This window comes from Ailuropoda melanoleuca, chromosome 13 (genome assembly GCF_002007445.2).
Source record: "Ailuropoda melanoleuca isolate Jingjing chromosome 13, ASM200744v2, whole genome shotgun sequence".
Classification (NCBI taxonomy): Eukaryota; Metazoa; Chordata; class Mammalia; order Carnivora; family Ursidae; genus Ailuropoda; species Ailuropoda melanoleuca.
Window position 1 is genome coordinate 15,325,124 of NC_048230.1, and position 19,437 is coordinate 15,344,560.

Genomic DNA, 19,437 nt, shown 5'->3' on the forward strand with positions numbered 1-19,437 from the left:
GTCTGTATATATATTAACTTTTAGGCCTTTAACTAACTGCAGAGCTTGAGGGAGAGCTATCAGTTCTGCCTTTTGAGCCGAAATATCGATGAGGGGGCTCCTGGCTGGCTCAGTCAGTGGAGCATATGACTCTTGATCTCAGGGCTGTGGGTTCAAGTTCTACACTGGGTGTACTGATTACTTAAAAATGAAATCTTGGCACCTGGGTGGCTCAGTCAGTTAAGCATCCAACTCTTGATTCTGGCTCAGGTCATGATCTCAGGGTCAAGAGATTGAGCCCCACGTCAGGCTCCGGGCTCAGTGGGGAGTGTGTTTGAGCATTCTGTTTCCCTCTGCCCCTCCCCCCATTCATGCTCTCGCGCGCTCTCTCTCTCTCTCAAATAAATAAATGAATCTTTAAAAAATAAAATCTTTTTTTAAAAAAATTTATTTATTTATTTGTGACAGAGAGAGAGAGAGCATGAGCAGGGAGAGGGGCAGAGGGAGAAGCAGACTCCCCGCCAAGCAGGGAGCCTGATATAGGGCTCAATCCCAGGACCCTGGGATCATGACCTGAGCCGAAGGCAGACCTTCACCGACTGAGCCATCCAGGCGCCCCCAAAATAAAATCTTTTAAAAATATATCGGTTGGTAATGGGTTGGCCTCAATAGTTTTCATTAAACTAGCCATTGGATAGCCAGCCTTTCTTTGTCCTCCTTCTATAAAAATACTACCGTCCATAAACCAGCTATCGTCAGCGTTGTCTATGGCTTGATCTTTTAGATCTGGAAGGCTGGAAGAGACTAGTTCTATGACCTCTTTACAGCCATGTACAGACGCAATAGTGGCATGGTCTGATCCAGGCATGAGGGATGCGGGGTTAGGGTTTGACAGATTGTGAGAACAATACTGGAGGAGTCTAAAAGCAGAGCTTGATACTTAGTCATCCCCCTGTCATCCATTGATGTTCTTCAGCTTCTAAAACTGCTTGAACCTGATGAGGAGTCATCACCGTCAATGGCCGTCCCCCCGAACGTTTAGATGCTCCTCCTAGCAATGCAGTAGCTGCTGCTGCTTGGAGGCCGGCTGGCCATCCTTGGGCTACCTTGCCAATGGCTTTGGAAAAATCCAGGTCTCAGTTCATACCCTCATTTTTGTGTTAGTACTCCTAGGACTTGGCCCTGTCTGACAGCAGCGAATAAGGTAAATGGCTTTTCTAAGTTCGGTAGAGCTAGAGCCAGGGCCAAGGATAGTTTAGTTTTTAGTTGTTGAAAGACCCCCTCTTGTTCTTTATCCCATTTTAAAGGCTCTTCATCTGGCCCCCTAGCGAACTCATACAGTTTTGCTAAGATTCCAAACCCTGGGATCCATAGGCTGCAAAATCCAGCCATTCCTGAAAAGGTTCAGAGTTGTTTTTTTGTGGCAGGTGACCCCAATTCTATTATAGCTCTTTTTCTCTCAATTAACAGGGAATGATGTCCAGGAGTTAATTCATATCCTAAGGATTGTACCTTCTGTTTAGAAATTTGAGCCTTTTTTGATGATACTCGGTATCCTTTCTCCCCAAGAAATTTTATTACAACACTAGAATGATAGTCTGAGGCCTCTTTCGTGGGGCTACATATCAAAATATCATTGATATATGATACCCTTGTTCCCTGAGGCCATGTAAGGACTGTCAGTTCTCTCCTGAGTGCATTGCCAAACAAATGGGGACTGTCTCTAACTTCTGCAGTAGGACTGTGTTTGTAAGCTGGCATGCTTGGTGTCCTCTTAATGGGTCTCATTCAAAGGTGGATAGAGGTTGAGCCCCTTCCCCTTAAGGGATTACAAAAGAAAGCATCCTTTACATCAAGCACGGCAAACCATTTTGTATCACGCAGAATTTAAGTCAGTATAGTATAAGACTTTGGCACTGTGGGGTGAATAGGGATGACAGTTTCATTTATTATTCTAAGGTCTTATACCATTCTATACCCTCCTTTAGGCTTCTTAATAGGCAAAATGGGAGTATTATAAGAGGATTGGCAAGGTTTAAGAATTACACATTTAAGAAATTTATCTAGGAGTGATTGCAGGACAGCCCTAGCTTCTGTCTTAAAAGGATTTGTGTGTGTGTGTGTGTGTGTGTGTGTGTGTGTGTGTGTGTGTGTGTAATAGTAGCAAGATCCTTTAGAGCTATTTTGATGGGATGGACCTGTATTGCCTTCCCAGGGATATCACAATCCCAAACTCATGGGTCTCCTTGTTTCCAAACGTTAGAGGAAATCCCAGGATGGATGTCTAGTTTTTCTTCAGCCAGCAAGGAGAAGAGACCATCCTCCTGTCTAGTTAGTTTGAACTGGATTCCCAACTTCAACACGAGGTCCCTTCCCAATAGGAGAGTGGAACAGGAAGGGAGAACTAGGAAAGAGTGGGTAATTAATTGGTCTCTATATTTACAGGTTAGAGGAAAAGTTTGTAAGCATGAGTTAGGTTCTCCTTCTATTCCAGTAATTTTATGTTTAGAAAGGTCAGGCCAGAATGCTGAACAGGGGCGCCTGGGTGGCACAGCGGTTAAGCGTCTGCCTTCAGCTCAGGGCGTGATCCCGGCGTTACGGGATCGAGCCCCACGTCAGGCTCCTCCGCTAGGAGCCTGTTTCTTCCTCTCCCACTCTCCCTGCTTGTGTTCCCTCTCTCGCTGGCTGTCTCTCTCTCTGTCGAATAAATAAATAAAATCTTTAAAAAAAAAAAAAAGAATGCTGAACAAGGACAGAGTAAGTGGATCCTGTATCAATAAGAAAATCTATGAACTTACCTCTCACATCCAGGGTAACCCAGGGCTCAACCATCTTGATGTTCAGGGGAGCTGGACCAGCCTCAGGGCCCCGTCATGCCATCTCTTCAAGTTGTTGCTCTCAGGCTAGGAAATGAGTTCCTGGGACACCTGGGTGGCTCAGTCCGTTAAGTATCTGCCTTCCACTCAGGTCATGATCTCGGCATCCTGGGATCAAGTCCCGCATCAGTCTCCTTGCTCAGTGGGGAGCCTGCTTCTCCCTCTGCCTGCTGCTCCCCCTGCTTGTGTTCTCTCTCTCTCTGACAAATAAACAAATAAAATCTTAAAAAAAAAAAAAAGAGGGAAATGAGTTCCTGTCCTCCTCTCCCTCTGGTGACAAGGACAGTCTCTTTTCCAATGTCCCTCTGCCCTTCAGGCAGGACATGGTCTTGGTGGAGGGCACTTACCAGGACATTTTTACTCCAATGTCCAATTTGGCCGTACCTATAGCATGGGGTCTTGCCTGGACTTCAGCCTGATACTCCCTTCTTCTGTTGCTCCTGGCTAGCCTGGCATTGTGGGGAATCCACAATAGTGCAGTCAATATTTAAGCCTACATTCTGCCCTGTATTTTAGCCCTGCAGTCCTTTTCCTGTCTTAGAGCCATATCTCTGTTATTTAAGTCTTCATGGGCCACTTCCAGCAGCCACTGGTTTGGAGTTTGAGAGCCTAAGGCCATTTTTGCCAATTTATGGCCAATGTCTGGTGTTGACTGGCTCATAAAATGCATATTTAAAATAGCCATCCCTTCCAGTGTGGTTGGGTCTAAATTTGTATATTTATGAATTGCTTCTATTAAACATCCTTGAAATAAGGCTGGATTTTCATCATCTGCCTGGGTTACTTCCTTAACTTTATCAAAATTGACAGGTTTAGAAAATCCTCCTTTCATTCCCTCCAATAAACAGGTGACCATATGGTCTCATCTTTCCCTGCCAGATCTGTCCTTTTGGTAGTTCCAATGAGGCTCAGCATTAGGAACAGTGTCTTCTCCTACTAGATAATGATTTCTATCCCCAGTTGCCAGCTCATCTGCAAATTCTTGTGCCCTAGCCCAAATCTGGGCCTTTCCTTCTGGGTACAACGGTGTGTTAGAATAATACAGATATCCTGCCAGGTTAAATCAAACTTTAGGGACACCTGGTGAAATCCATCTATAAACTTGGTTAGATCCTCTGAGTATCGTCCTAGTTGTTGTTTTTATTTGAGCCAGATCTGACATGGAAAATGGGACATGGACCTGTGCCCATTTCCCCATTTGCTACTTCCTGAGGTAGATACAATCCTGCCTTAGTCTGAGTGTTTGGTAGGTATGAAGCTCCACTTACATATGTCCTGCTAGACTAGAAGTGGAAGGCTCCAAAGATTTGTATGGAGGGGGAGTTACGAGGGACCTGGGCTCAATTTGCAGGCTTATTAACTTTTTCTTCTGCTGATTGATTTTCTTGTTTGTCTGACTCAGTTGGTTTCTTTTATTGGGGTAGTCTACTTAAACAATCATCATCTAAAATATCTAAAAGTGGAGGGGCCTGGAATCTTACCAGAGACATCCTACACGTCTCTCTTGGATTGGGATCCTGACTCAGTGGCTTAAAGGCCTGGTTGTAGGGCACTTCGGTCCATTTTCCCTGATGCCTATAAAGAAAGGTCCAATTGATAAATAGTATTGAAGTATTAGGGACCTGTTAGTGGGCATTTTTCATCATCGTCCAGAGAACATTAAGGCCAGGCATTCTTACAGAAGAAGATGAGGCCCTTCTTCTTTAAATCCTGTTGTCCAAATTGACTCCAGTGTGCTAGGAGACAGGCCAGAGGGGAATCCTCTGGGATCAAGGAAGTTGATCCTGTAATTAATTCCTATAAAATGAAGACAGTACATTAACTAACTCGGAGTCCATTGCCAAAATCCCCCTCAGCTTCCAAATGGTGTCCCATCAGGAGTATTGCCAAAGTTTCCTGGGGTTCAGAGTATAGGAAAGTGTCTCTCATTCTCAACTGCTCTGACACCTTTGTGCCACTTGAGAAGGGATGTTGACCTCCCCTCACTTCCCTGCTGCATCTAGGCTACAGTAGATGCTCATGAATGGACTGACTTGCCACAGAGATTGGGGCTGCCTCTTTCCATTTTGAGGGAGTTGATGCATTTGGTGACCAATGATACTACACTTGTAAGCCTGTAGATCTAGTATTAACAGGTGGGGTAGAGGCTGTGGCCTTTGTTAAGAAGGGGCAGCTATTTTATATTGTATTAAACGTCATATATCTCAGGTAGAAGTACTTTCAATCTGAGAGCAGGATGGAGAATGCCAAACAGTCCATGGGGAACACAAATGAGAAACATGAAAAAACCCAAAGTATGGAACTCCTATCTAATCCAGGCAACTTTCTCATGAGCTTTATCCATGATCCAGTCCCAAGGGAGCAGTCCCCCCTTGGGTGAGTGCTTCTCCTGGGTAATAGTGCCCACTGGTCCCTTTCAGGTAAGAAACAAAGACTAGGGGTAAAGAAGACTTATTGTCACACCAGCGGTCTTGGGTTCACTCCATTGTCACCATACGGGCCACCAAAAATGATTCAGGATTGTTGAAAGAATTCTTGAGCTGTTCCACTGTGCAACTTAGTAAGTTTATTTAAGTAGCACGGGGACAGGACCCGTGGGCAGAAAGAGCTGCACTTTTTGCTGTATGAAGCTGGTGTTCAGGTGCTTTAGTGACCAAGGAGAAGAGGACACGCAGGGCATATGTAATCATAAATGTCTTCTAATTTCTACATGTAAAATTATTTTTGCAAGATTTCTCTGGTGCTTATTACTCAGTTTGATATTAACTATCAGTGAGTTAAGGGTCATGAGACCCTTTAAGAATATAGCAGCCAACACATATTTGATCCTTATCAAAACTGTGCAGGCCATAGGGCAACCTTCTGAGCCAAAGATGAACATTTTTCTGCTTCTATCCCTCATCATATGATACAATATTATTAGCTATAATCACCATGCTGTACATTAGATCATCAGACTTGTTAATCTTATAAATGGAAGTTTGTGCCCTTTGACCAGTGTCTTCCCATTTCCCCCACCCCCACCCCTAGTGGCTCATTTTTTTTTTTAATCATCGAACACTATTCCACTGTCTACATGTGCTACAGTTTGTTTATCCGTTCACCTACTGAAGGACATCTTGGTTGGTTCCAAGTTTTGGCAATTATAAATAAAGCTGCTATAAACATTCATATGAAGGTTTGTGTGTGGACATAAGTTTCCAACTCATTTGGGTTAATACCAAGAAGTGTAATTGCTGGATCGTATGGTAAGACTATGTTTAGCTTTTCAGAAACTGCCAAACTGTCTTCCAAAGTGGCTGTACTATTATGCATTCTTGCTTTTTTGGATTCTCATTTTTTCCCTTAATGTGCAGTGAGAATTCAAAGTCGCTTAGAGGAAATCTGAATATAGACTCCTTCTAGATATTAAAGTTTTATGTCAGTCATTCACAGTTATCAATTTAATTCCAATGAAACAGACTCAATCAACCAAATCTAATTCCAATGATATTTTTTACATTATTGAGAAATTCCAAGACACCTAATTTAGAATTTTCTTCTTTTGTCCTTATTATCTTTTGAAAACATTTTTATTATGGAAAATGTTATGTATACAGACAGTTCAAAGAGCAGATAATCGGTGTCTTGAAACCAACGTGTAAACGCCACCCAGCCCCACCAACTGGGAACCAGCTTGTGGCCAAGTTGTCTCATCCATAACCCTGTCCACTCCCCCTCCCACATTTTAGTTTTCCAACTAGTACTTTTATTGAGGCATCCCTTTATTGAGATTATTTCTTTATTAAGGTAAAATTCATTTACAATAAACTGCATCCATTTCAGTGCACAATTTGATAAAATTTAACATATATACACCCTTGAAACCACTGTCATAATCAAAATACAGAACATTTCCATCATCCCCCAAATTCTCTTGTGCCGTTTTTCAGTCTCTTCCTCCTTCTGCTGCTAATCACAGACCACCATGATCAGCCTTTTTTTCACAATATATATATCCTCTCGTATTATCTTGAAGCAAATGTCAGATAGCTTATCACTTTGTCTACAAATATTTTATTGATTTATTTTTAATAAATATTTTAGTATGCATCTCTAAGATGTAAGACCTCCTTTAGATAAACCTAGGATGACCACAATACCATTATCACACAACATAATTAGCAATAATTCCTTAGTAGTATTAAACATCCAGTGGCAAAGCAGGTGCACAGCCTGCACACTAGGTTGAAGCCTCCCAAGGCCGGGGAAGGGGAGAGAAGCAGGGATTATGGGCAGATCAAGCAAGCAGTATCGACTGCCAGCTGCACGGCGCTCAGAAGCAGCCTGCCTGCACCTGGCCTCCGGATGCTGAACGCCCTCCAGTCAGGTGGCCATATCTAGGAGATAAAAATACAGGTTATTGGGTTGAATTAGTAAATTTGAATTTCAGATGAGCAATGAATAATGTTTAAGTATGTTAAAGTATGTCCCATGTAACACCTATACCAAAAGTTATTTATTGTTTATCTGAAATTTAAATTTAATGGGTGTTTATCTGGCAATCCTACACCTCTCCCCCCCACACACACACATTGACACGGAAAAGATGCTCTTCTAGGCCCTAAACACACCTCAGCTCCATGTGACCCTGCCTTCAGTGCAGGTGACTGCCCCGCCCCCAAGTCTGTACATGGAACACTGTCTGGAGCTCAGGAAGCATCTAGGGCTGGGAATTCAGAAAGCTAAGCTCCATCTTGACTAAGGTGGGACTGGATAGAATGAGCTCAAAATCCCCAAAGGAGATAAGACATCTCCTCCCAGTCCCCTTGTCTTCCCCATCCTTGTGAATAGAGACTAACCTCCACATTCCTCTCATGTATTTCCAACTGGTCTGGCTCCAGAGTCTCAAACAAAACTCAACCCAAAATTCCCCCCTGCCTTTTTTTTTTTTTTAAAGTTTATTTATTTATTTAAGTAATCTCTACACCCAAAATGGGGCTCGAACTCACAACCCTAGGATCAAGTGTCACATGCTCTTCTGACTAAGCCAGCCAGGCATCACCCCCCCCACCTCACTGTGCTTTTTTGACAGGCTCAGAAAGAGAATAGATTAAAGCCTAATTAATCTGAGGTACCTGGGAGTGAGCTTTCCCTCACACTTTTCTACAGAGTTGCACTTTGCTGTGAAAAGCTCCAAGAGGCTATTGTTACAGCATGAATGGGGTCTCACTCTTCAGCAGCCCTTTTAGGAATGCTCAGACACGTTGGATCAAACGGCAAGATGATCTCACCCAGCACTGTCCTCCTCAGAATTTATTTTGGGTCTGATGCACGTTACCATAGCGGTGAGCCAGCCTGTGGGGTCCCCTGCATGGGACATTTGTGGAAGGCAAAAAGACCTTATGCCCCTTGTGTCTCTGAAAAAGAGAGCTCTTTACCTGCCATCACAGGTGCCCGCACTTGGCCAGTAACATCCCTTACCACACAGCTGTTTTTTGCTGTAAATCTCTTTGTTGTTAACTATGTCATCCATACAGAGAAGCAAACAGAACATATGTACGGTTGCATGTGTCATTATAAAGTGGACAGCAGCCACCAGGTCCAGAAGAGTACTCAGGCCCCATAAGCCCCTTGGGACCCACCCCTCCTCACATTCCCCTCCTCCCTTTGCGGATGGCCACCACCCTAATTTGTGGAAATCTGGAAATCATTTTTTGCTACTCTGTTCACTGTGTCTGCTATTTGTCTATCGCTAAGCAAGCCCCTATTTTTGAAGTTTATATAAATGGAATTACATTGTATGTATTCTTTGTGACTTGTTTCTTCCTCATAGTTGTTTTTAGATTAGCAATGTTTTCAAGCTTGTGGATTCAGGAGTATACTATCTTTACAAAAATTAGTGGCCTTGATGTCATTCTGACCAGCTTTGTTTGACCTCTTAGCTCAGCCACTTACTTACTAACTGTGTGAGGTCTCTTCTCTTCCTTCGTAAAACAAATTATACCTCCGGACATGAGCACGTCGAGAGCAGAAAGTGTACTTCAGTTGTCCTGTTCTCAGCAGCTCAGTGCCTTCTAGCTGATGGATCCTGAGTGAATAAAGGAGTAGGGGAGTACCTGGCTGGTTCAGGTGGTAGAGCATGTGACTCTTAATCTCAGGGTGGTGAGTTCAAGCCCCATGTTGTGCTTGGAGCCTACTTAAAAAAAAATAAAAGAGTAGGGATGAGGTGATATGTGTGAGGCCCTAATACCACCCTAATTCATAGCAAATGTTCAACACATGGTGGGTAAACTCATTATTATTATCATTATTTTTTTTTCTTTTTTTTTTAAGTAAGCTCTATACCCAACATGGGGCTTGAACTCAGACCCTAAGATCAAGAGTCACATGCTCTACCCACTGAGCCAGTCAGGTGCTCCTCATTAGTGTTGTTTATTTGAATACACTGTGCCTGTGGTAGGCAGCCTCTGAACGAGCTGCCAGTGATCCCCAACTCCTGGTACTCTTGTACTTGTATATCCCTTGAGTATGGCCTGAATTTACTAACTCATTCTAACAAATAGAGTGTGGTAGAAGTGATGGGATGTCAAGACCAAGAGTAGGTTATAAAAAGCCATGACTTTCACCATGGGCCTTCTTTCTCACTGCCTCTCGGGTTGCTTACCCTGGAGGAAGTCAGCTGCCATGTCATGAGGTAGTCCCGTGGAGGCCCAGGCCATGAGGATCCAAGGCATGCCAACAACCACACAGGTGAGCTCAGAAGCCTACTTTCCTTCCAGTTGAGCCTTCAGATGAGACTGTGACCCCAGCTAGAGCTTGACTGAAACCTTACAGAAGACCTTCAGCCAGAGGCTCCCAGCTAAGCCATGCCTGGACTCCTGACCCATAGACACTGTAAGATAACAGATGCTTGCTGTTTTAAGCTGCTACATTTTGGGGCAATTTGTTACACAGCAATAGATAACTCACACACACCCTTCTCTTGAATGAAAGGAGCACTGACAATTTTTAGAGCATGTGACAGACAGGGAGATGCACTGCTCAGATCCCCACTTAAGGAGATCTTACGTGCCTGATGCAAGGAGTGCAGTTTACTGACAGCCTTGAAGGGCCAGCCCAGTTTTCAAGCTGAGATCATGGTCTTCTTGGAGTGCTCTCCCCAGCCAAGGGGTGAGCTGAAGTAGTGGTACAAGGGCCCATCCATTTCTGCCCAAGTGCAGGACCCCTTGAAATGGGCAGTCTTTGCTTCAGAGGTCCATGTTGGGCTGCCAGAGACTTTGACTGTTCTGCACTGAGTCTTGTCCATCTGCAGGTGATACTCCCCAGTAAATGTCTCTTATCCTCAATCCCATGTCAGCCTCTGCTTTCACCCATGCTCTAACCAAGGGCAACATCTGCTTCATAGAAATCCAAACTTTCTGATCAGCTCATACCTGGGTCCAATACAAACTCCACCCCTTCCCAGCTCTGTGACTCTGGGCAAGTTACGTAACCTTTCTGAGCTTTTCCTTCTCACATGTAGAATGGGTGACAAGTAATGTGGAGCTCAAGTGAGATACTTATAGACTGTGTCCCAGAATGTGAAGCACAGAGTAAGGGCTAAGTAAAGGATAACTATGGTATATCCACAGACCACACACCAACCAGCCACTTGACATTTTCCATAAAGTTGTATCAGAAATCAGTTCAATATACTGTGTAGTAAATCTAGAGTAGATCTTTGACATTCATGAGGATTATACCCACTATCCTTATGAAACCCCAAACTACCAAATGCCCCCCTAGCATGTACTGTCACCCATAAAATGAAATAAAGTACAACTGAAAATTATACATGACTCTTTTAGAAACTTACCAGTTCTATAAATAGGGAACTAAATCTTTATAAAGCTGTTAAGTTATGCCAAAGCAATTTGGTGAATTGTTTCTCTTGTTTGCATTGGACTTCATCACATCAGAGGCCTGAGTCACCTCTGAATACTGCCCTTTTAATAAACCCAGACATCTGAAATTTAACATGCCCAAACCTGTTCCTCCCACAATCTGCCTCACTTCGGTAGATAATTCCGAGCCAGAAAATAGGAAGCCATCTATGGCATCTCCCTCCCTCTCCTTCCCACCTCCAATCCAATAGCATGCTTTGTCTATTTGTTTTCCTTTCAAAATGCCCTAAACCCATGCACCTTTTTCCAGCTCCACGGATGCCACTCTGTCCTCTTCTCTTTCAAGAACCTCCTAACTGGCTTCCTCTTGCATTTAAAATGACCACAATCTTTGCCAAGGCTTAGAGGCTCTGCATGAGCCGGGCCCTGCCCCTCCCCCATACCACCTCCACTCCCCAGACACACCTGAGTGCCAAGCTCGCTCTTGCTGTAGGACCACAGGCACTTCCTGTGTCTGGCACTCCCCTCCACCTACTCTGCATTGCACGCTCCTTTTCTTCCTTCAGGTCTGGGCCTACACAGCACCTATTAACCACCACGCATGGCCTCCTCCCATTTCTGTTAACCCAGCAGCCTGGTCATTTTTTTTGTTTTTGCCTGCATCCCAATTTGTCATGACATATTTATTTGTTTATTGAAGGCTTTCTTCAGCGTGTTGCAGTTTCTTTGAGTGCACCAGTCTTTTGTATCCCTTTTGTTCATCCAGGGCCAAGCCCAGCACTGGCCATAACCACAGGCTTCGCGAACGAACGTCTGTCGGATGACTTTTCCAGCTAAGAATATCTATTTTATCTCTCACGGTCATTTTCCCCCATTGCAAAAGCCATACCTTTCCATTGTAGAAAAGATGATAAAATACAGATCGAAGAAAAGGATAAGACTATGTTATCCCACATTTAGAGCTAGTCCCTATGGGTCTTCAGATACCTTCTTCTAGGGCAATTATCATGCATGTCTAGCCACCTATATAGGGATATATATATGTTCCCAAGTCCTTCAGCTTTCTGTGGGCACTCTTTAATGGCCAAACAGAAGCTCTTGGTCCCCACGCACACCCTGAGGGAAATCAAGCCTTCGGGAGGGGCTGTAATGGGGCTTGGCATCCTTGTTTATGAGGAGTAAAGAGTACGGATGGCAGCATTCGGGGACAGCCCCTGGGGAGGTCCCCGGAAGCAGGGGAGACGTGGCTCTCACGGACAGCAACCCAAAGCTGGAGGAGAAGGGGAAACAGACAGCTCGTAATAAATGTGTTTGACTCCGTGTTTCCCATCTTAGCCAGTTTACGTTTCCTAGTGCTTCTCAAGACAGCCCATAGTGCTTCTCAAGAACCGACCCCGTCCGATTTCAGCCAACCTGCCTGGCAAGATCTAGGCCGAGGCTAACGGCGTGTCCAGACAACACAGAACAATTATCAACAAGTGAGTTCAACTTCAGCCAAACTTAACCAAATGCGGGAAAAGTCTGAAAAGTCTAGGAGACCCCAGAGCTGTTTAGAATATGTGTGTCATCCAGCGGAGTGGAGCAGGGAAGCCACTCGGCCATTTCACGATCAGACCAGAGGGACAAGATGTGGCCAGGTGCTTTTCGTGGTAGTTCATCTTCCCAGCAACCCTGCAGGGCAGGGGAGGTGTTTTTCACCCCTTTCACCGGCAGGTTAAGTCATGTGACCAGAGTGACACAGCTAGAGGGGGCAGAGCTAGGATTGGAACCAAATCTGTTTGACTCCAGAACCGAAATTCTTTCTGTGGATCAGAGAGATAGATAAAAGGATAGCATCAGCATTGCCGAACTTGAGGACGGCTCATGGCATGGTCCTGTGGCGTTAGTAATGAAAATAGCAACTAATATTCCTGGCCTTGGGCTACAATTCATATGTCCATAATCGCACTTATTCTCCCTGATATAAAGGAGGTACTATTGTATTTGTCTTGCTTTTGCACATGAGGAGATTGAAGTCCAGAGAATCAGAGTAATTTGTCCAGGGTCAAGTCAATACCTGTGGTAGAATTCAAACCCAGAGACTCTTGCTCCAGGACACACCCCTTTAAGGCCCACACAGTGCTCCCGCGAAGAGAAACAGAGGCCAGCAGCTTTTAGACACTAGCTGCAGCAGCTCCAAAGTCCCGTCCAGGAGGGACGTGACTATCCAGATAAGGGAGGCAGGAGCTGTGGAGTCAGGCAGCGCTGAAGCCCCCTCTAGCCTGGCAACTTCACGGGGGGCTGCCCCTCAGCTCCGCTCCGTGCCTCCTCTTCTCCGCCCAGAACACCTTTGGCTGCCATCTCCTTCCTGCCATTTTCCAGGACCGTGATGTGAATGCGCAGAGGAACAAAAGCGCCACAGCCTTGCTAGGGCTTTCCCACCTCCTGTGTTCTCTCTTTTGTTCACCCTATGTCGACAGACCGCAGAACTCAGCACCTCCTCAGTTTCCAGAAAGACAGTGTTCACCCACACGCACAAGAGGGGGCACCACCAGCTTGAATGAAGACTTGAAAGCGCAGCTGGGGAAGGGGACCTGCAGCCCACGACTCACAGAAAACCCTTATTCCATTTTCATTCTTCAACCCTTCTTTCCAGCCTGCTATCCATTTTATGGTCATCCTCCCCTTGGCCTTTCCCCGCACATTTCCCCTGCCCTCTGGGGTGGCAGATTGTGGTCCAGAAAGCCCTTTTCTCTTCTCTGTGTCTTTGCTTCTCACTTTCCCTTCACCCCCTGGGCACACACAGATTCCTCTTGGAGACTTGTTTGGGCTACCCACTATCTTTTTTTTTTTTTCAACTTAATTAAGTTTTGCACCCAATGTGGGGCTTGAACTCAGGCCCCTGAGATCAAAGTCCCATGCTCTAGCGACTGAGCCAGCCAGATGCCCCAACCACTGCCTTTTCTTATCCAGTACATCCTTTGGGCCCTCCCTCTAGCCCAAGTAATATGTACAAATATTTGTTCCAAATAAGTGTTGTTCTGTCCCTGCTCAGAATGCTGGTTAATACATGAGCTCCCTCTACTGCCCCCTGCCCTCACGGAAGCTCTTCCAGAAGAGGACAGCGGGAGAGTCTAGCCAGAGCTGTGGCATCTGTCTTGGGGGGTGGGGAGGGGCTGTTCTGCTGCCTTTGCCTGCACTGGCCTTTTCCCCACTTCCTCCCTTTTGAAAGGTCATTGGCTTCAAAGGTCTCAGCAAGTTTGTCCTGAGCTCCTATTTTTCCATCTGTGGGTTTCTAGCTCCTCCTAACAGCGAGAGGGATTTGTCTCTGGTGACGGCTGCCAAAGGTAGTGGCAGGAATCTCTCAGAGAGCAATTACCTTGAAGAGCCTTCCCTGGAGAACAGGCTCTTTCTCTTCCAAATTGGAAAATTCTCACATTGTGCCAATTAGTCCGGAGGGCACTTGGAACTTTACCAGCAGAAACGCTAACAACTCTTAAAGGGAAAGTGAGCGAGGCACAGAGACACCCTTCCCTGTGCCGTGGCAGCAGGCAGGTGGTTTTTAGAAAGCACAAGGTAATAATGAGCCGTTATCCTGGCAGAACACACTGGAACATAATGCTAAAACCCATCACCGATTCAGGTTCATTGTGGGGCTTACCCACCCTGCTCCTGCTCCCCAAGAGAGTATAGATTTCATTGCCAGGGTCTCCTTTACCCTAGAGGAGAAATACCTATTCTGAAAAAGCCTTATAATACCAGAAACCTCCTGAAGTCCATACATAAATGGACAATTTGCCCTGCTGAAGTTTAATGATTTATCGTAATAAGAGACTGGCCAAGGATGGTTGCATGTTTCTTTTTCATCATATTGGCTTTGGGCTGCACTGCATGCTTTCTTTTGAGACAGATTTGCTCCCTCTGTTAGGCTTTGCCTAAAACAACACTTCACTTTCTTTGCTTTCCGCAGGTGGGCGGCAACTGACTGGAGTAGTCCAGAGGTGTGCAGACTGGCAGAGGACGGCCGGCTCGGGCTCACACATTGCCCCATGCAAAATCACAGACTGCATGGCCGCTCTTCGGCTCGCTTGAGAGAGGACTGCACGGTTGTGCACACACACCGGAAGCTTCAGTCCATAGTGAGTTAGGTGGGAAGACGGAATCTTGCAGAAGCTGGCCAGACCCCTCACATGTGGTTTGGTAGAGAGGACAGTAACCAGGGAGTTTGGAAAAGTGAGAGAGCTCTGTACACCAGAGGACATCACATTAAGCTAACTCGACGTTCCTACTTAATTCTGCAGAGAATCACTTGTGTGCAGCTCTTTGCTTTTGAGTCTGACCCTGATTTTCACTGCTGACCCATTCTAACTTTGGCAGGAAGGAGCAAGCACCAGGATCGCTCTAAACATCACAGCAAAATACTACACTCCTCTCGCCACGCCCACAAATAACTTTTTTTTTTTTTAAAGTAATCTCTACACCCAACGTGGGGCTCAAACTCACGACCCTGAGATCAAGAGTTGGACGTTTTACTGACTGAGCCAGCCGGCCGCCCCAAAAACCATCTTTATTCTTTCTTTTTCTTTCTTTCTTTCTTTCTTTCTTTCTTTCTTTCTTTCTTTCTTTCTTTCTTTCTTTTTTCTTTCTTTCTTTCTTGAACAAAAAAACCCTGATTCCCCAATCCTAACATATTTTAGATCTGAGTCCCAAAGTGTGTTTTCAGCAGACTTGATTTACTGTAACCCAAGTACATTCTAACACAACCTTCTTTGGACTTGGCATTTTGCTTCTTTTTTAGATTGGCATTTTTATTTTAAAATATTTTCTCAGTGGTTTCCTTTTCCCAGCCCAGATGAAAACACGGCTTGACTTGAGCTTTTTAGCAAATTAAAACAGGTTATTCTTCTAGGAGCAGAGTTAAATGTGTTCCCAGAGAGATGCCAAATGCCACTTTATTTTTGGTTGCAGTTCTCTCAAGAGGGCCTTTTAATAGTTCTTGGAGTAGGGATGGTAATCTCTGGAAACAAGATAAACGGGGAGAAGATCACCCTGCCCCAAGTCCTTTCTTTTCCTTTATACTCATGAAGGTTGGACCTCATGAATCTTACAGCTGAACTCGGAATTACCTGCTGCTGATACTAGATTTTGTGTTGGGATAAGGAAGATTTAAGAAGCGAAACCTAATGATATGGTCTCAAAATACATTTGAAATGTTTCCCCTGGCAGTAATTCTCAATGTCTCTGGGCTTTTGAAACAGAGTGTAGCAATGCCATTCGTAGTTTGTAAAACCACACTGTATTAGAACTAGGTTTGGCTTTATGTGGTAGAAAACCCAAACAACCAGGAGCTTAAGATAGAACTTTCTTTCTTTCCCATGCAGAGACGGAAGTGGTGGAAAAGTGGAATGGTGGCTCTATTCTTCAGAGTTCTCAGGGACCCTGGCTTCTGCCAGCTTCCCTCTCCACCATGCCTGTGCTTCGGTCCTTATGCTCATTACCCCCAAAAGGTGGCATCCACTTTCTAACCAGTAAAATGAAAGAAAGGAAAAGAGAGGGCAAAAAACACCTGATGGGGAAGGTTTCCAGCCACTACCAGGAGAAGACTTCTGCTTCTATTCCATTGGCCAAAGCTTTGTCACATGGTCACGCTGAGCCTCAAGGGAGGTTGGCCAATGTAGTCCTTTTTTTCTAGACAGCTGTATGCCCAGTTAAAAATCCTATTTTTTGGTCACATACTCTGCGGTTTCTATTCTTAAAATTCATCAGTGTCTATCAATTTATCTTGAAAAAATGGGAACACCTCCTGAGATTACTGTATAACATTGCAAGATGACGTAAAATCAGTATTAGAAATGCCCCACACAGATGGGCAGGGGGCAAAAAAAAAAAAAAAAAAAAAAAAAAAAAAAAAAAAAAAAAAAAAAAAAGAAAGAAAGAAAAAAGAAATGCCCACTCTTTAAAATATTCATGCTCTTTTACCAGTAATTTTGCTTTTGGTAGTCCATAGTCATTAAATACCTCTAAATACAGAAAAAGTTTTAAACAAAAGCATATTCATCACGTGGTTATTTATAATCACACAAAAAAATGGAAATAGAATGCCAAAATATGGGGGCTTGAGGACATCAGCTATGGCATATGTTCTTTTTTTTTTTTTTAAATATTTTTTTGTATTTTATTTGACAGATATAGAGACAGCCAGCGAGAGAGGGAACACAAGCAGGGGGAGTGGGAGAGGAAGAAGCAGGCTCATAGCAGAGGAGCCTGATGTGGGGCTCGATCCCATAACGCCGGGATCACGCCCTGAGCCGAAGGCAGACGCTTAACCGCTATGCCACCCAGGCGCCCCTATGGCATATGTTCTTAATGAGCTATTCTGCATCTGTTAAAAATTAGGTTTGCAAAGAGTCCACAGTAACAGAAAACTGCTTGTCCTGTTTGATAAAGATACAGAGGTATAGATTTGCAGTACAGTTACAACTAACCTAGAGAGAGACGGAAAAAGAATATATAAAAACAGCCACATACTGAAAACCAACTCCAATGACCTTTTTGGCTAATGAGACTTTCAATAACTATTTTTTCTTCCATTTCTTTATTTTCCAATTTGTCTTACAATTATACTTACTGTTTTATTAGAAATAACTATAAATCCTATTCTCTGATCCTTCTAGGTACCTACCTTCTACCCAGCTCATAGGGCTCAGTTTAATCCTTCTTCCTATCTGAAAGCTTCCCCTGATCCTTCCCTCTCTCCGCGGCATCACTGTTAATACCACTTGTAATGGAGAGTCACTACTTTGACTTCCAGCATCAAGGGGAATGCTCTGCTAGAGAAGTCTTGGGCTCTGAAGGAGGCTAGACCTCTTCTCTGTCTTCTCTTTGGCAGTTACAGTGCCATCCTGTGACCCAAGCACACTGATCAAATAACATAAAGCATGGGATAGGCTTTAAAAATAATCCATTTTGGGGGGTGCAGTTGGTTAAGCATCCAACTCTTGGTTTCAGCTCAGCTCATGATCTCAGGGGAGCTCCATGCCGAGTGTGGAGCCTGCTTAAAATTATCTCTCTCCCCTGGACCCTCCCACCCTCACATGTGCGCTCTCTCTTCTCTCTCTCAAAAAACAAATAATCATAATCCATTTTTGCGGAGTGGAAGGTAGAATAGCTAAAATAAGTTTGTTCATGAGCTGATCATTGTCCAAACAGAATGACGGGAACATGGCGGTTCATCATACTATTGTCCTACAATTGTATTTGTTTAATATAATTTTGTGAAAAATGGTACCTAGGATTTACTCCGGTTTCTGAAATCGGCTAGCCAGGCCATGTCAACCTTCATTCAACTGAGCATTAACAACTGTGAATAAAGCAGTGAAATTTAAGACAGGAGGCAAATATGAATTAGGTATCACTTGTAACATTTAGGACTGCTCCAGTTGCAAGTGAAGGAAAATCTAACTCAAAATGGTTTAAGCAATTCATCGGATCCCAGAGGAAGAGTTGGAGAATACTTCTCCCTTCAAATGTTATTTGATACAGGGCCCAAATACGTCGTTGCTGTGGGACTCTTTCTCTCCATCTCTTGGGCTCTGCCCTGTGCCAGGTAAGCTTCATCTTCAGGTTTCCTGAAGTGTCTCCCGAGGGTCACATCTGTCCTGGTTCAAGCCCCGCAGAAAAAAGATATCATTGCTGTTGGTCCCCCAGAGGGCTCTCCCCAACCACGCACATGCGTGCACACTCTATCGTACATCCTTGTATCCCGCCGTCATCCAACGCAGTCCCTGCACGTGGACGGGGTTCAACAAATGCTTCTAAATGCTTCTTTGAATGGACGACTGTTTGCCAGTGTGCAACCAGGAGATGAGCCAGCCAGACTCAGAGGAGGAATTCTGCACCGCCCCAGGGGGAACGGTCTTTCACTAGGCCTGTCTGATGACTAATGGCTGTTAATACCGTGGGGGATAACACCATTTGCAGGTTTCCCAAGGGATTAGCATTTACCAAAAACAAAACAAAAACAAAAACACCTTCCTCCTTCTGGGGAATGATAGCAGCTAATGCTGACGGAGGGTTTATTGTATGCCCTTCACACTTAACCATCACAATAGCCTTATGATTCATTTTTTAATTTTTTTTAAGTAATCTCCACCCAATGTGGGGCTCAAACTTACAACCCCGAGATCAAGAGTCTCACACTGTACCGGCTGAACCAGCCAGGGACCCCGATGATGATTATTATTATCCCCAAGTTACAAATGAGATTGAGGCACAGGTCACCTGGGTAGCAGTGACCTGAACCAGGACTGAATCCAGGTAATCTGGCTACAAGATGATTCTCCTAACTTTTCTTTCTCTTCTTTTTTTTTTTTCCCAAAGATTGTATTTATTTGAGAGCACAAGCAGGGGGAGGGGCAAAGAGAGAGGGAGAAGCAGGATCCCCCCTCAGCAGGGAGCCCGACGTGGGACTCTATCCAAGGACCCTGGGATCATGACCTGAGCCAAAGGCAGACCTTTAACCGACTGAGCCACCCAGGCGCGCTCCTCTTCTAACTTTTCTGCTTCCTGGTGTTGGAGATGCTTACTTCCAAGCACTCCTTGCTGAACACCACTTTCAAGTTTCTTCCTGCTTCTCGAAGTTCTCTTGTAAGTCCTCCTCCTCTGCCTGGCTGTTCAGCGTTTCACATTCCCATAGGGTTCTTCCGAGGCCCCCCCTCTCTGCTCAGTCTAGACTCCCC

General features: G+C 44.6%; 1 long non-coding RNA gene across 10 annotated transcripts in view; it reads left to right on the top strand.

Annotated features, from left to right (window-relative positions):
- LOC105236003 overlaps nucleotides 1–19,437 on the top strand; it is a 71,224-nt gene that overhangs the window by 29,708 nt on the left and 22,079 nt on the right. For 4 of the 10 annotated variants that reach the window (XR_004619822.1, XR_004619813.1, XR_004619815.1 and 1 more), the window contains exons 4-7: nucleotides 9,617–9,731; nucleotides 11,487–12,198; nucleotides 14,670–14,838; nucleotides 18,128–18,305. This is a non-coding gene — a long non-coding RNA (uncharacterized LOC105236003). The remainder of the gene's footprint in view (nucleotides 1–9,616; nucleotides 9,732–11,486; nucleotides 12,199–14,669; nucleotides 14,839–18,127; nucleotides 18,306–19,437) is intronic. The other 6 variants (XR_004619819.1, XR_004619814.1, XR_004619820.1 and 3 more) reach the window with 6 other exon arrangements.